General features: G+C 34.4%; 1 protein-coding gene across 15 annotated transcripts in view; it reads left to right on the top strand.

The window, feature by feature from the left end:
- The window catches only part of PDE1A (phosphodiesterase 1A), a 398,717-nt gene that overhangs the window by 204,509 nt on the left and 176,624 nt on the right, over positions 1 to 17,584 (top strand). The gene's annotated exons all lie outside the window — the stretch shown is intronic.

Below are 17,584 nucleotides of genomic sequence, written 5' to 3'. Positions count from 1 at the left end.
AAAACAAAAAAAGCTAATATTTTGGAAGGAAAGGTAATTTTTCATAGCTACATGTTGATTTGTAACTAATCATCAGACTTGTTCTAACGTATATTGCCTTGGGGAGAACTTGTGAACTATTAAAAATGAAACACCATGTCCCTTCACAGAGAAATAAGCAAGAACTAGAGAAGTATGCCAGTTGAAACTACAAGAGAGCTCGAAAATTCTAGCTGTGATCTCATGAATTGGAATTCAGTCAGAAGCACCAGTAAATGTTCTTTCTGGAAAATGCCATTACTCCTGTTTTTAATGATCATCTTGGTTTTAGATTTCATGCAACATGCAAAACATCTATCTGCTTTAAATAAATAGTCACTCACAAGTCATTAGCAGTTATTTGCCCTAAATGCTATTTTTTGCTTTTTGTTGATAGCAGATTATTTATGTTCTTTAAGCATTTTATTAGAACCTATTGCATGAGATTGAATGTATAAATAGATACATTAGTGAATAATTTAATTACTGATTACATATTATATACCTACTAGTGAAACAGGATAAAATATTTTGCAAAATATTTTATTTGCGTAATAACTTACATGTGGAATATTTTTGGTTTAGGGTATACCTTGGAAATCAGATCTCATGGAGACAAAGGAGTCACAAAATAAGTAACAGTGAATTTGCTATTATAAACCATCAAGATCTTCTGTCAAATGACATGTGTAAATTTATATTAATCATAGGTCTTTTGTAACTAGTCCATTGAAAATTATTCAACTGAAGTTAGCTAAGAACATTGGAAAAGTGATTTATTGCTAAAATTAATAGCTAACTTTTAAAAAGTTGGTTGTATTGAGTCCTGAAAAGAGCAGATTCTAAGCAAATACCTACTTATTGCTAATATCTACTTACAAACATAACAAAGATAAATTTTTTCAAAAATGTTTTTTCAGTTCCAGATAATATTGTTTCTTATTTTTACTTAGATTTATACTACAGTTTTTAAATTTTGTAAATTTAGAAAATATTATTTATTTCTTGAGCCTATGTGAAGTTGTATTTTTCTCTCAAGTCTTCTTTGGCAAATTTCCTCTTGATCAGTTTGGCCTACACAAAGACAGAACCCTTGTATCCCAGCACCTTAGGATCCAGCAGGTTATAGCACCTGTCTGCTGAATGAGTACGTTCATGCTTTGGTATTTATCCTCCACTCAAATAACCAGCAAAACCAACCAGCCATGTTCTTGGGTCACAGGATAAAAGTAAATGGACAGTATCTTCCTATATCGAGCTCATGTTGTCACTAATATTAGTGTCAATACCTAGCCTCATGCATTACTTAAAATATTCATTAAACAGTTACTATATTTGTCCAGTCTTGACTATGAGCCAAGACAACTTGTGTAGCTTCCAGTTGGCCCTTATTTTATAGGTCCTGGTGAATGAAAAACACTGAATATAGGCAACATAGGGCCTACCAGCCTTTAAATCCACCAGAGAATGCAGAACACTGACATAGTCTATGTTATTCTAAACAAGAATGAAATGTGAAAATGGAAAACTCCTTCTTGATTTATCATAGTCTTAGAATCCTGGAGAGACTGAACAAATATTCAGAATCTTACAGTCTAACTCTGAAGAAAATAATCCCATTACATGCCAATTAAATAATATGTATCATCTTTATTTACTTTGTCACTCCAATTTTTATGTTTCTTGATGAGTTACTGCGCTTGTCAGCAGGAGCTGAAGTCATTCTGGGCAGCTTCTAAACAACAGCTGTACAGATACAGATGAGACAGCTAGGAAAAGTGCTTAAACATACTTCTTACTTCTATTATCCTTTTGAGACCTCAGAAAATATGTTTGGGGAAAATTATCCCTTAGATTGCCACAGGAGTAGATGAAGTCTACATAACATCACCCCATTAGTGCATATTATGCTAATTGTTCAAGCAAAGTAACTTCCATTTAGAAATATAAGAGTTAGTAAAGATACACTTACAGCTAAATATGAATAGATTTAAGATAGAAAAGTAAGGCAAGACCACAATGAGCATCGTTTAGTTTTCAATTAACTTAAGTCCAGAAAACAAAAGGTTAAACTGGGAGTTAGATTTAAAAAAAAAATTAAAAAATATCTTTTGTTCCCTATAAATTTTATCATCTATGTCAAAGTTAACAGTGTTGGTTTAATAACATCAATAAAGACCTGATAGAACATGTTTAAGTTATGTAAAGATAGGTGTTATTCATTTTTCTCCTAACTCTGTATAATTCTGGTGAGAATTTGAGTTAGTAGATCCTCTTACAGAAATCAAAAAGAATCATTTTATCCTGAGATAAAAGGCATATTGCACAATTTCTTTTTTTTGTCAAAAGCAAAAATTACCAAAGTGGGAAAATCAATACATGATGAGAAATCTTGCATTTTCAAAACATGAAGGCATGAAAGGTAAAATGAGAGAGGGGGTGATGAAAAGAAAATCTTCATTCTCCAAGGCAGTTCTCAACACATTTTTATAAACATAGGAAGAATGACTAAGAAAATAGGACAATGAGTAATTCATGCTGAGAATACTAAGACATATTGAAATAAACGTGGGCTGAACAAAGTCTTTTTAAAGGCTTTAACAAAAGAAAGGAATAAAGAAGAGCTCGTATCATATAGATTGCAGCTGAGGGTGACTCTAGTGAAAATTAGGACCACTAGTGTTCTGCACAATTTTAGAAGCCACAGAGAATTATCATGTTGCTGCAAAACTATTCCTTTCCTCCTGGAGTCTCCAAGGCATTGAAGTGAGCATTTGGCAGCAGCTGTGGTCTTGTGGGTGAAGTTCTTTTTATTCACATGATTGTCATATGGGCCTCAAGACGAAGAGCTCCAGGGAGAGTGTGAAACCAGCATGCTACTATTGCAGCATTTAATTTTCAGCAAAAGGGCCTTAGCACCTCCTAACAATGCTATCTGTGAAAGCTGTTTCTTGATCATATGAACTTATGTATATAACACTGTCGATCTTTCTAAATGAAGGATATTGAAAAATGACAAATGGCAGGAATCATTTCTCAATATGAAGCATTAGTGAGGCCAGAGAATAGCATGATGTGGGACAGTGATTTTCAGTAGGGGACAAGTGGGGTCAGAGGTTGTGTGCAGGTTGAAAATGCATCATTGGCATTGCAGTTTTATAATTGGAAATAACAAACATAATTTGATTTGTGTTACAAACTATAGGGATTGAAATTCTTGGCTAGTGAGAATACAGATTGTAGTGATCTATATTGAGGGTACATATTAAATCAGCTAAAAGTGTGAGCCTGAAATTTTCATCTTTGTCAAAGTAGAGAAAGGTTTTAAATGTGAGAAACTGGTGTATTTAAAAGAAAATATGTATTATAGCCAGAGAATTCTGTATTTGAATATCAGCCTGGCTTGTTGTACAGCTGGGACACCTGATTCGTACTCCCTAAGTCTTATTTTATTGATCTACAAATTGGGAATAATCAAATTTGCACAGAGTTAGAAAATCATATCCATACATTAAGACATAAAAATGCAATAGTATTTAAAGTGTCAGGCATATGAATTTACGAAAAAGTGATTTATTTTCTCCCCATATCTACCTATTCCTTTCTCCTTCTAACTCTTGCTCACGTTCTCTTTCTAACTTTCTCATGTCTATGTATTTTCCCACCCAGAATGTAAGCATACTCAAGAATCAATTAAAAACTAAAAGAGAGCCACCTCCATTGTTCCTGGGTCCCTGCCCCATTACCACACTGGCTGTCTCCTGGTAGTAAAACTTTCTGGTCCTACATTCATTATCTCTACTTTCTCATGGTGCAGGCAAGCCTCCACCCTTTGCAACTGGCTTTGATCTTCATCCGTCCCACTGAAGCTGGTCTCACTGAGGTCCCAATTTCCTTGGTTGCCAGATGTAATCAGTAGTTTTCAGGATTTTCTCTCTGGACCTAATCTTGAGGATCACTGGTACTATAATTATTCTTATACATTCTTCCTTGACGTTCTCTCCCTCAGCTTCCTCTCTGCCTTTCCTTTTCTTAGTCTCCTCTTACAGAGCTCATCTTCTCCTGCCTGCCTTTTACATACTGTCATTTTTATGGTTCCATCTTTATCATTGTTTCCTTCTGTCTTTATTACATCTCCTGGAGATATTAGTCCACACCAATAGTTTTACCTACTATTTATTACTGCACATGTGGCTGTAAATAACCTGCTTCAGAATCACTTATGGATACTTAAAAGACATGCATATTTGGGACTTGACCCCAGACCTTCCTCTGTCCTGCATTCTGATGAATTCCACGTCTATGTCATCATCTCAAATCTCTTTCCTGAGTGCCAGAACTAAGTGCCCTGTTTCCTTTTGGGCAGGTTCTCTTGCGTGTTCCATAAGCACCACAAATTCAGGGTGCCCAGAACTGGATCCATCATTTCTCTCAGCCCAGCCTGCTCCTTCCTCTCCCATAATCACCATCATGGTGATGCTCACTAATCCCACACTTTCCTAAACCCAAGCATCTCTCTCTCTGTTACTGCCACATCCTGTTAGTCATCAAGTTCCGCTTTCCACCCTCCCTGCCTTCTCATGTTCCTCACTTGGATAACAAAATATCCTCCAAGTTTCCTGCCGTATTCCCATCCCTCTTAGATTTATCTTTCACAGTACTGCAAAACTGCTGGAGTGCTACTGGAGGAGTGCTATTCCATGCTTTAAATCAGTCACTGGCTTTCCCACAGGCCTCCATATTAATTCCAAACTTCTTAATGGTGCCGATGGTCCCTGCCTGCTTTCCAGGATCATCAGCTGCCACAGGGTCCCTGGCCTCTAATAATTGGCAGTTTACTGAAGGTTTTCTGCTCTTGCGTGCTTCCAGGCTTTCGGACACATTGTTATGCATGCCTCTGTTTTTGCTTGTCACAGCATTCATCATCTTATATGAGGATTGCCAGCGTACTTCCCTATCTGCATTTGTAGTCTGTAAAAATGAGAACTACATGTTTTATTTTAGAATTTGCCACGACATGCATAATAGTTGGTGCATAGTAGGTGTTCAGCATCTATTTGTTAATGTAATGGCTGTAGTCCTTTAAGGTGGATGATGGTAGCATTGAGTGGAGAGAATGATACTATTCAGAATGTCCTAGCTCAATGAATCATAGTTTTATCAAATAGTACTCTTATTCTCAAAAAAAAAAAAAAAAAAAAAAAAACCTTTGTGAGAAATGTTCCAAGTGCATCTGTTTTCTTAAGAAAATAAGCAAAAATACTTGAAACAATTCTGGAGCTACATATCACTCCAAGTGTCATAAGGTGTAAATGCATGTGCGTGCTAACACCTGGTTTGCATGAGAATATACTTAAGTGTGTGTATTAAGATGCACTGCACAGGCCGGGTGCGGTGGCTCAAGCCTGTATACCAGCACTTTGGGAGGCCGAGACGGGCGGATCACGAGGTCAGGATATGGAGACCATCCTGGCTAACACAGTGAAACCCCGTCTCTACTAAAAAATACAAAAAACTAGCCGGGTGAGGTGGTGGGTGCCTGTAGTCCCAGCTACTCGGGAGGCTGAGGCAGGAGAATGGCGTAAACCCGGGAGACGGAGCTTGCAGTGAGCCGAGATCCAGCCATTGCACTCCAGCCTGGGCGACAGGGCGAGACTCTGTCTCAAAAAAAAAAAACCAAAAAACAAAAAACAAAAAACAAAAAACAAAAAAGATGCACTGCATAAGTATACTTGTCTAAACTCCAAACCAGAAATATATTATTTGGATACAAGATGAAACCAAAACACAAGCCTTTTAAACCTAATCCTAGGCTGGTCAGAGGAAGAACAATGAAAATATGATGGTCCTTAAAGTCTTACAAAAGGGTGTAAGTAACTTTTCACTCTTTTTAATGAGTGTGTCAATCCAACAGCAATTTGGCAGACTTTCTTTACTTAATACTAAGCCAACACATATCCAAATGAGACAAATGTCCATGTTTTTACCTTTGATTTTCAAAAATTAGTAATATCCAATTTATATAATTTTTAAAATGTTTTCATCTATTCAGAGTGTGCAGTCTACATAACACTTATGGAAAGTAAAGTACAATATACAATATCTATTATCATGCAGTTTTAAAAAGTGAATAAAAATTTAAAAATAAACTCGTCATTCTTGGTTCTCTGAATATCCTCTCTTCAATCCCAAACCAGAAGTGAAGACACCAACAATATTTTTCAAATATTTTAGCTATTAACAAAACTGACATTGCAAATCCATTCTTAACAGTATGAGCTTAGTAGAATGTGAAGCACTTTAGATTAGAATTCAAAAGACCCACCCTTATCTGGGCCATCTACCAAACATACGGTCTTGGGCAAATTCCTTATTTCCTTTGAATCCCAGCTCACTATTCTGTAAAATAGTGATAATAATTCCTGTTTGCTTACTTAACATTTACTTAATCAAATGAGAAAAATATGTAGAAGATCTTTGTAAAAGTTTAAACGTATAATTTATTACATCAATATAATGTACTGCAACTTTATAAAACATTACACTCTTTCAAAGTTTGACCACATAAATTACCTCATTTTTATGTTAAAGTCCTCTGTTACCCTACTGATCACATGATTGAGTTAGAATAATCTGATGTGCATCTTGCTCACTGAGAACCTGTGCAGTACATCTTCAACTCCTAGATGCACCTGCTTAGCAAGGTCCTCCAACCAGATTTAGAGACTTACTCAATTACTGCTCAGAGACACCAGGATGTCTCTTCTGAGTTCACAAACAACTTCCAGATTCTTCTGGTTTCTTATCTCTTGGTCAATTTTTATTGCTTGTAAAGCCACTTGTGAACAGAGCTTTGCCAGACACCTATCATCAATGTCCCCAGTGGAAATGGTGATGTGTTTGCCAGGAGATGCTCTTTCTTGATGCTGCTAACACGGCAAACCCTTTAAGGGCAAAATGTGTGTTGAATTTCCCAGATCCTCTCTGCTGAAACCCCATAGTGGACTTTGAAACTGTGGGAAGAATATTTCTGTCTCCTACTTTGTGCTGGAAGTCTGGGCAGGCACTAAAGCATCCTACATGTGCCCCAGTGTCCCAGAAAGTCCCTCATTAAAATAGATATTCAAGATACGTAATCTTTTTCTCTAATAGAGTCAGGTCTTGAAGTTGAGCATGGGGACCATTAGCTGAGACAGACACAACTTGTGCTTTTTATCTTCATGATCCTAACTCCTCCTCACAAGGAGCCCAGAAGTAACTCTTCTTTATTCAGCCAATACATGTAAAATAAACTGGTGTGACTTCCTTGAATGGATGATCAGACATTGCTTTCTTTTCTTTTCTGCTATAGAATTTAACTTTTAATTATATGCAGTTTGCTTTTAATTTATTTACTAATATTTGTCTCCTAGCTTTCTAGAAGTAAGTTCTGAGAGAGAAACTCTGTGTCAGTGTTGTCATTATCATAGCTTCAGGACTTGGCACATAGTAGGTGGTAAAAAAAAAATTCTTGAAGAATGAATGGATAAATAAATGCTTGAAAAATATACTCAAAGTAATAATAGTTTCAAACTTATTAATGAAAATGATTGGCGAGACCACATGCATATAAAGGCATTTTAATTTTGGCCTTAAAAATCTTGATATCATTCCATTTTTTCTGAAGGTGTATTAATAGTTTTATAATTTAAAGGGTAAAATTTTAAGAATTAATCAAGGAGTATTAATCAGGATATTTTACTAAGCCATTCTATGATGATTTTTTAAGAGTTTAAAGTGTTCATGGAAAATTCAGGGTCTAGCTAAGAAAACATACCTTCCAGACCCCTAAACCCTCACCTTTACACACAATTTTGTTTTTATATGCTTGTAACTGGGACAGTCTCAGAAGACATTTAGTTCTAAGACAAGTTAATCTAACTGAATAAATATTACAATTTTCCCCAAGGTTTCTTTTTAAATAACAGCTTTGTTGAGGCATAATTAACATATAATACATTGCATGCATAAAGTATACATTTTGATAAGCTTTGATATACATTCATCAAATTACTACTCCAATCAAGGTCACAAAAATAGACATTACCCCCAAAAGTTTCCATATACTCCTTAAAAATTTCTCCCTTTGTTTTTTCCCTGGCCTCCTGGTCCCAGGCAACCACTTATCTGCTTTTAATCACTATCAATTCATTTCCATTTTCTAGAATTTTACATGAATGACATTCTTTTTGTCAAGTGGCTGTGGTGTCTTCTTCTGCTGCTGCTTTTTTCTTTGAGAAGCAGGATCTCACTATGTTGCCCAGGCTGAAGTGCAATAGCTATTCACAGATGCAATCCTACTACTAATCAGCACAGGAATTTTGACCTGCCCTGTTTCTGACCTGGTCCAGTTCACCTCTCCTGAGACAACCTGCTGGTCTCCCACTCCCAGGAGGTCACCCTATTGGCATAGTGCATCCCAGAATTCCTGGATTCAAGCAATCCCCCTGCCTCAGCCTTAAAGTAGCTGGGACTACAGGAATTGACTTTATGCAGCTTCTGGTTTCATTTACTCAGTATAATTATTTTGAGATTCATTCATGATGCTATGTGTATCAATTATTCATTCATTTTTATTCTCTGGATTAGTATTCCAGAGTCCAGCAATGCCATTTCTTGATAGCTACCCAAAAGTAATGAACACAATATGTTTATACACAGATTTATACATTAACATTCATAAGAGCTTTATTCTTACTAGCCAAACAGACTAAAAGCAAACCCAAATTTTCATCAACCAATAAAAATATAAACAAATTATGATATACCCGGCCATAATTTACTTTTTAAAACTCCTAGAACTAATAAGTAAGTTTAGCAAGATAACAGGATATCTAATATTTACAATAGCAATAGATATTCTGAAAAATTTTAGAGTAAATCTGATAAATGATGTGCAAGATCTATGTACTAAAAATTTTAAAGCATTACAGAAAGAAATTAAAGAAGTCACAAATAAATAGAGAGATATACTATGTTTATGGTCAAGACTCAAGATGTCAGTTCACACTAAATTGTTCTATAGGTTCAATTTCAATATAACCCCAGTCATAATCCCATCAGGTTTTCTTTTTTTGGTAAAACATAAAAAGTTTATTCTAAAATCCATATGAAAATGCCAAGAACCTGTAATAGCCAAAATAAATTTGTAAAAGAAGAACGAAGTTAGAAGACTGACACTACCTGATTTCAAGTTTGATCAAAAGCTACTGTAATCAAGATTGTGTGGCATCACTGGTATTTGGTAGATAATAGAAAAATGTAATAAAGTGGAGTCCACAAATTAACCCACATATATATGGACAATCTATTTTTTTACACAAAGTTACGAAGGCAATTCAGTGGAGAAATGATAGCTTTTTCAACAAATGGTGCTCTCAATAATTGGATGTCTATATACAGAAATAAACTCCTAGCAGTATCTCATATCATATGTAAAATATTAACTCAAAATGAATGATGGACCTAAATGTAAAGCCTAAAACTATAAAACATCCAGAAGAAATTATAAGAGAAAAGCCTTGTGATCTTGAGTTAGGCAAATATTGTTTAGATATAACACAAAACATATAATCTACAAAATTAAAAAAAGATGATGGACTTCATTAACTATTTAAAAACCAGAAAGATTTGCTCTTTGAAAAACATTGTACAGAGAATGAAAAGATGCCATGGACAGGGAAAAATATTTGCAAACCATATATCTGAAAAAGGACTTATATCAAGAATATATAAAGAACTCTCAAAATTCTATAAAAGGAAAAAAGAAAATAAAAACAATTCAACTAAAAATGGGAAAAAAATTTAAAAGACACTTCCATCAAATAAGATACATGAATAGTAAGTAAACACATAAAAAGATAACTCATAGCAGCAGAAGCGTTCGTCACTAGGGAAATGCAAATTAAAACCACAATGAGATACAACTACACATTTTTAGAATGACTAAATTTCTATTTCACTCTGATCATATTAAGCATTGGTGATAATGTGGAGGTACTAGAGCTTATATAATGCTGTTGGAAATACAAAATAGTACAGTCACTTTGGGGAAAAGTTTGGAAGCTTCTTAAAAAGTTAAACTTATACCTAATATGCAATCCAACCCTTCCACTCCTAGGTATTTATCCAAGAGAAATGAAACCATACAAGATACGTAGACTTACATGTGAATGTCCATCACCTGGGGAATGAATAAACAATTGTGGTTCATCCACTCAAAAAAAAGTACTCGGCAATAAAAAGGAACCAACTTCGGATAGAGGCCATAACGTGAGCTATTCCTAAAAGCATTATGCTCAGGGAAAGAAGCCAGTCACAAAAGGCTACAGATGGTGTGCTTTCATTATATGACATTTTAGAAAAGCAAAACTATAGGACCAGAAGTAGGAAGGGAATTGATGGAAAAGGCAATGATGCAGCTTTTAGGGGTGATGGAAATATTCTGTGTCTTCAGTGTAGTGATGGTAACGTGACTATATATATTTGCTAAAACTTACTGATCTCTACACTTCGGAAAGATTATTTTTGTTACATAAATTATACATCAATAAAGCTGATTTAAAAATATATTTATGCACATGAAACAGTAAACAGAACAGATTAATAGTAGAGAAAACCGGGACATGCTGAAGTGGTCAGGAAAGTTTTTCTGGAGTAGGTTCACTTGAGTTTGGTTAGAGAGTTTCTATCTAAATAGGTGAAAAGCAGAAGAGTGAAGTTATAATATGAGTTAGGAAAAACTTACTGCTATTCAATAATCCAACATTTTGGTGGCTTAACAGAGGAAAGATACACTTCTTGCCCACATGGCAATTCACTTCAATATTCCGGAGGCATTCTTCCCACGGGTGAGACAGGATCTCAAACCTAGAGAGTGTAGGTCCTTGGCATCCTCCACTGTGTCTTCTATATCTGGCCTTGAGACGGGAAGAAAGATATGGAAGCAGAGTGCTTATGTGGCAGATTGAGTGGGAGATTTTGGAGCACAGGCATAGAAGTGGAGTATGTCATTCCTGCCTGCACTCTATTGGCCAGAACACAGTCATATGGCTTTGTTTATCTGCAAAAAGCACTGGGAGATACAGTTTGAGCTGGGTTCCCAGAAGAAGGAAATGAGTTTGATGAGCACATAACAATATCTCTGCCACAGGTACGGCAATGTGAAAGTGAGATGTGCAGCCATGGAGCAGTGAGGAGTTCAGTGTGGCTGTAGGAAGCTGGTAAAATTTGTAAGAGAATGTGGCAGAAATTAAAGGAGGACATTAAATTATAAGCCAATTACACTGTCTTTGGGGGAATAAATTTGCGTTAAATACATGTTTGTAAACTAGGATAATATTTGCCTACCACTCAAAGATATACTGAGGATGGAATAGTATAATATAGTCAAGCTGTCTCTCTAGGTTTGTAAAGCACTAAATGAGTATATGACACATTTTGTATTAATCTGAAAAAAAGTTGCTACAATTGCAAAGCATTTCTTTCTTTTTCAATGATTTCCCTCCAAAGTTCAAAGTTTTTCCATAATTTTTGACCTTTGCTATTTCCTCCATAGCCCCCTGAAGGAATAGTTATTTCCTTTGACTATCTTGTTCCCCTCTAAAGAGAAGATATTAATAAGTTATTAACTATAAAGGAAAGGAAACCACAGGATTTCTTAGAACACTTCTTTGGATTCCTGCTGTTATAGCTAAGCATATAGTGTTACCATCTGTGCTAATAAAAATAACAATAATGTGTGCAATGTTGAAGTGAATGATAGACTCTTATTTCAAAAGATGAAATTAAGCCCCAGTTTTGTCTCTTCTTTCTGCAGATTTCATTTTTGCCTTATCCATATTTTCTGCTTATCTTTAGTATGTTCCTTTGTGTCTTGCCTCAATTACTCTGATAACTCTGTCTCTTCCCTTAGGGCTGTCTGCCAACTAGTCACTTCTAAAACCAATTTGATGTTTTTTATTGCATTGGCATTCTCTCTCTCTCTCTTTTTAAATTACCTTCTTGGTGACTTTGAATCCTATTTTAACTATTTTATTGAGTTCCAAGTCAACTTTTCCACCATAGTTGAGCTATTCACATCAATCACATGCAGTTTTTTCACTTCTCCATGGCTTTATGTCAGAAACATTTGTAAAATTGTGGTTTTGATATTTTCCATTAATTGTATTTCATGCATATTTTACCTGACTGCATGTATCTGAAAAATAAGGTTTTCTTCATTTATTCATTCTTCTCACCCTTCAAACAACTGCACATGTGATTTTGACTGAAATTACTGATTTGATATGCAAATTGAATAGACTTACTCTTTCTCATCTTTGATATTTTTTGATCAGAGTTCATGGATACAGTAAATGCTTTATAATCTTAGAAGGTAATTGTGACTTCATCAGTAGGAAGCTGGCCTTCTAAGTTTCTTCTAACACTTTGGGTACTTATTTGTTTTGTTTTATTTTATTTTTATTTTCTAGATGCCACATTTTATTGGCAGAAATGGAGATGCCTTAAGTTTTGGTTAGATGTAAGCACAATGAAGTATATTTTTGTGTATGTGATTACCCATGATTGTGGAATTATAAGATGGTATGTTCAATGTTATTTTCTATTTTGTCACAATTTATTGTCTCAATATAAACACAACACACTGATTTTTCTTTACTTAAGGTTACAACTTTAGAAGGAAAAAACATGGTTCTGCAAAATAAAGGGATAGTTAATAAGTCTTGTCTCCTTTCAGAATTAATGCAATTGAGTCTCTTAAATAAACAAAGAATCATATCCAACTTTTTACATAAAAGGACAATCTGAATTTCATGAAGCCCTTCTTAGATTAATTTCCAAACTCTACTTTTTCCCTGTGTGAACTTCTTTGTCACTTATTTCTTTTTAAAGCAAGACGCATGCTATTTCATAATCTTACTAATAGATATTTATGTGGCATTTAGGATAAGTTATAGGAATAAGGACATAGGTAAGATAAAAGCATAAATACGATTCCAATTTAAAAAGGAAAAATAAACATAGCAGATTTCTCGGCCCGTATATGTGCTTTGACTAAGCTGAATTTTAATCAATGTTAGAGATTTACAGGTTGCACGCTGCACTTTATAAGGAAAGAAACACATATATTTTGCCTTCAACTAAATATAAAAAAATTTGGGTTTCTTCAAACACTTTCATACTTTATAACTCACATTGTATCTGTAAAAAAGATATAAAAACATACAACTGGATGAAAGTGAAAATTTTTTTACATCATTATTGTTTAAAGTTTAAAAAACTATGTTTGACCAAATATCACTTTTTATTACAAATTACTAATTTTTTCTGTAGCTATTTTTGCTAATTTTTAGATCATTTTATTTTATTTTATCCTTTAAAATATTCTGCCTGGTTAAAAATGAAGGGGGAGAAAACATGATCCACATATGGATTTTGTTAATTTATAGTTGCTTATTATACCAAGATTTACTTTATAAAGTTCTCAATGACTTTAAATTACATTTTGGACTTTAAAAGAGATTTATAGCAATGTATTTTATTTGGCACTTCAATATTTAATATATTTTTAGCAATTTAAAAGTGATTATTTGCACAAACCACATCCATCTTTATTAAAGTTAAATAAAAGCAATTTCTCTTATATTGTTTACATAATTGATTTCATTATAGCATTACACTTGAAAGAACAACCTTTTTATGTTTCTTAGTTATTATATATGTTATGTGTAGTATTTCTTCCTGAGCACTCTAAGATGGATGTGATTTTGTTCTGATTTAGGCTATAATTGTTAAACTTGTGCAGAATAATGTTGTCAACAAGGCCTGCCATATTAAAAAGAGTAATTTCTCCAGTGGACATTATTTTTCAAATTCAATTTTCATATAACTGTCAATGTCTTAATGCTAAATGTTAAAAAATGTATATATTTAGTTTTCTTGAGGAAGCTCTATATAGTTTTCCATAATGATTGTACTGATTTACAGTCCTACCAGCAACATACAAGGGTTCTCTTTTCTCCACACCCTCACCAACAACTTTTCATCTTTCATCTCTTTTGTTATTTTAGTTTTTGTTTTTGTCTGGAGACAGTCTGTATCTGTTGTTTATGCTGGAGGTCAGTGGCATAATCACGGCTCACTGTAGCCGTAGACACTTAGTCTAAAGCCGTCCCCCCACCTCAGTTTCCCAGGTAGCAAGGACTATAAGTGTAAGCCATGATTCCCAGCAAAGCATTTTTTTTTTTCAGAGATGGGATCTTGCTATGTTGCCCAGGCTGTTTCCATGTTTTTGATAGTAGCCATTCTGACAGGCTTGTGGTGATATCTCATTTTGGTTTTAACTTGCACTTTCCTAATGATTGGTGATAATCTTACTCTGTTTTGTGCTGCTATAACAGAATATCACAGACTGAGTAATTTATAATGAACAGAAATTCATTGACTCACAGCTTTGGAGGCTCAAAAGACAAAAATCAAGAGGCTGGGATCGGTCAAGGAACCTCTTGCTGCATCATCCCTTGGTGGAAGGGCAAGAGAGGGTGTGAGTGAAAGCACATTCCACCTTCATAAGGAGCCCACTCCCACAACAAAAACCCATTCCTGTGAGAACAGCATGAATCCATTCGTGAAGGCAGAGCTCTCCTGGCCTAACCACCTTTTAAAGGTCCTGCCCTCTAATACTGTTATAATGATAATTAAATTTCAAAATGAGTTTGAGAGGAGACAAACATTCAAACCGTAGCAGCAATGCTGAGCATTTTTTCATATATTTGTCGGTCATTTATATGTCTTCTTTTCAGAAATATCTATTCAGGCCCCTTGCCCATGTTTTAATCAGGTTATTTGTTTTCTTGCTATTGAGTTGTTTAATTTCCTTTTATATTATACATGTTAACCACTTAACAGATAATATGCTTGTAAATATTTTCTCCCAGTTCGTGGGTTCTCTCTTCATTCCGCTAATTGTAGCTTTGCTACGCAGAAACTTTTTAGTTTGATGTAATCCCATTTGTCTACTTTTGCTTTTGTTGTATGAGCTTTTGGGGTCATATCTAAATAATCAATACCCAGACCCATGTTGTATAGTGTTACCCCTGTGTTTTCAGAGTAGTTTCACTGTTTTGGGTCATATACTTAAGTCTTTAATCCATTTTGAGTTTATTCTATAAAGAGTGAGATAAGGATCCAATGTCATTCTTTTTCTGCATGTTTTTCAATACTTTTTATTGAAGAGACTGTCTTCTTCCCATTGTATTCTTGCACTTTCATCAAAAATCAACTAACTGTAAATGTTTGAGTTCATTTCTTGGTTCTTTCTTCTATTCCATTGGCAAATGTGCCTATTTTTATGCCGGTCTCATGCTGTTTTAATTACTATAGATTTACATTATAGTTTGAAATCAGGTAGTATGGTGTCTTCAGCTTTGTTCTTTTTGCTCAGTATTGCCTTGGTTGTGTGTGTGTGTGTGTGTGTGTGTTTCCATATGAATTTTAGGATTTTTTCCTTTTTCTGTGAAAAATGACATTGGAATAACAAAAAACTATTTGGAGATTCCTCAAAAAACTAAAAATATAATTACCATAGAATCCAGCAATTCCACTTCCGTGTATGTATCCAAATAATTTGAAATCAGTATGTTGAAGAGATAACTGCACTCCCACGTTCACTGTAGCATTATTCACAATAGCTAAGTTATGGGATCAATCTAAGTGTACATTATTGTGTGGATGGATAATGAAAATGTACATATACACAGTGGCATACTACACAGTCTTGAAAAGGAAGAAAATTGTGTCATTTGCAGCAGATAGATGAACCTGGAGAGCATTATGTTAAGTAAAATAAACCAGGCAAGGAAAAACTAATACTACATGTTCTCACTTATGTACAGTATTTAAAACAATTGAACTCAAAGAAACAGATAGTAGAATGGTGGTTACCAGAGGCTGGGGATGGAGGATATGAGGAGATGTTGTTTAGAGAATACAAAGTTTTAGTTAAATAAGAGAAATATGTTTTTTGAACTCTATTGCACAGTATAATGTCTATAGGTCAAAATGGTGTATTGTGTATTTTAAATTTGCTAAGAGAGTAAATTTCAGATGTTCTTATCACAAAAAATAGTAAATGTTTGAGGTGATGGATATGTTAATTAGCTTGATTTAATCATTCCACTTTGTATACTTATATCATAACAACACTTTTACCTCATAAATATATACAATTATAATTTGTCAAATTACCATATAATAAAAATAATTATCTACTTTTAAGATAGTAAAAACAACAACAATAATAAATGTATCACTTTTATCATTAGAGAATACATTTTGAAATTCTAATACTTAGCAACAATTTTAGATTGTTTGATTTTTATAAACTTCATAATCTCTTTATAGAGCTACTGATAATCTCTTGCAATTTGTAGGATTTCCAAAGTGTTGTCTGAATTCAGAGGCATACAGTACTGAATTTTAGACCATGAAAGAAACTTGGAATTAATTTAGAGCAATGATCAGCAAACTATAGTTCATGAGCTAAATCTGGTCAGCAATGTCTCTTTATAAAGTTTTATTGGAACACAGGCTCATTTATTTATGTATTATCTGTAAGGGTAAAGCTGAAAGTATGCCTTACAAGGCCTGTATTTGGCCCTTTAAAGAAAAAAAAAATGGCTTATTCAGGATGTAGAGGAAAAACTTACTTAACAAAGGGGGAAGTTGGAGATTAGTTGCTGTCTTATTTTGAATTTCCTCAAAAATAGACTCTGAAAAAAAGATTTGAATTTAGTTTGTTTATTGTGGAAGTAATTCCAACAAACATCAATAGAAGATTGGAGAAGAGAGACAAGAAAGGAAGGAAGCCAATAATGTAAGTGTTATTAGGCAAGTGTTATTAATTCATGTGTTTTCTTGGTGGACAACTGAAACTCAATCCTACTGAGGAACTCTGGGGAAAAATGTAATGCATGTTCCTTAGAGTTATTTCATCTGAGGGACAATGGAGTTGGGGTCTTTATATACTAATTTTATTGAAGGTTTATGGCAACACTGCCTGCATCAAGCAAGTCTATCAGTGCCATTTTTTCCAATAGCATATCTTTATTTCATGTCTCTGTGTCATATTTTAGTAATTCTTGCAAACTATATTATTATTATTGTATCTGTTATGGTGATCAGTGACCTTTGATGTTACTATTGTAATTGTTTTGGGGCACGACTAAATCATGCCATATAAGATGGCAAATTCAATTGATAAATGTTGTGTGCGTTCTGGCTGCTCCACCAACCAGCCATTCCCGTATTTTTCTCCCTCTCTTTGGCCTTCCTATTCTTTGAGACACAATATTATTGAAATTAGGACGGCTAGTAACCCTAGAATGGCCTCTAGCTGTTCAAGTAAAAGGAAGTCACATGTCTTCCACTTTAAATCATAAGCTAGAAATGATTAAGTTTAATGAGGAAAGCAAGTTGAAAGTCAAGACAGGACAAAAGCTACGTCTCTTATGCCAAACAGTTAGCC

The sequence above is a fragment of the Papio anubis genome, chromosome 10 (genome assembly GCF_008728515.1).
Source record: "Papio anubis isolate 15944 chromosome 10, Panubis1.0, whole genome shotgun sequence".
NCBI lineage: Eukaryota > Metazoa > Chordata > Mammalia > Primates > Cercopithecidae > Papio > Papio anubis.
Note: the sequence above shows the minus strand (reverse complement) of the source record. Positions and strands in the feature narration are given on the sequence as shown.